Genomic DNA, 550 nt, shown 5'->3' on the forward strand with positions numbered 1-550 from the left:
CAAGTGGAAAGCTTCAAAGCTATTCTTTTTTTTTTTCTGATGCGTATGACTGAGATATTTTGAAGGATTTTTTAAATGACTCTTTTTTTTGCACTCTATGTATGTTCTTCTCGTAAAATGAGTCAACCTGCTTTTATTTCAGTACTTTGTTTGCAAATGTCTTTTGAACACAACCCAGTGCTATGTTTTTGTTGATTTGAAATGTTTTACCCCCACCCCAAAAAAATGCAGCAGAATCACAAACGACTCACTGTAAGCTCGGTTAAACTACTTAGTCAATGTACCACTCTGCACTAATTTCTGCCAAATACCTGCAACAGCCTGGCAGAATGTCTTGCCTCCTACAAAAACAAACACAGCGGACAAACACGGAGGATAGAAATCAGAAAACATTGCTGATGAACTGAGCAAGGTGGAAAAATTACTCAAATCGGTCAGAAGTCCGAACGTTACCTCGGCGCCTCCATCCGGCCCGGGGATGACCAAAGCGCCCTGAGCCGCGCCGGGCAGCCGCAGGCAGGCGCCGCCCCACAGTAGCAGCAGCAGGCCC

The 550-nt window shown here is 44.7% G+C and overlaps 1 long non-coding RNA gene across 1 annotated transcript; it reads right to left on the reverse strand.

Annotated features, from left to right (window-relative positions):
* Positions 1-311: 311 nt before the first annotated feature.
* On the reverse strand, positions 312-543 carry LOC109513338 (uncharacterized). The gene is made up of 2 exons (XR_002167728.1): positions 454-543; positions 312-341 (listed from the first exon to the last, which is right to left on the reverse strand). It is a non-coding gene; the product is annotated as an uncharacterized LOC109513338 (long non-coding RNA).
* Positions 544-550: the final 7 nt, after the last annotated feature.

This window comes from Hippocampus comes, unplaced genomic scaffold, assembly GCF_001891065.2.
Source record: "Hippocampus comes isolate QL1 unplaced genomic scaffold, H_comes_QL1_v1.1 scaffold1601, whole genome shotgun sequence".
NCBI classification, from domain to species: domain Eukaryota; kingdom Metazoa; phylum Chordata; class Actinopteri; order Syngnathiformes; family Syngnathidae; genus Hippocampus; species Hippocampus comes.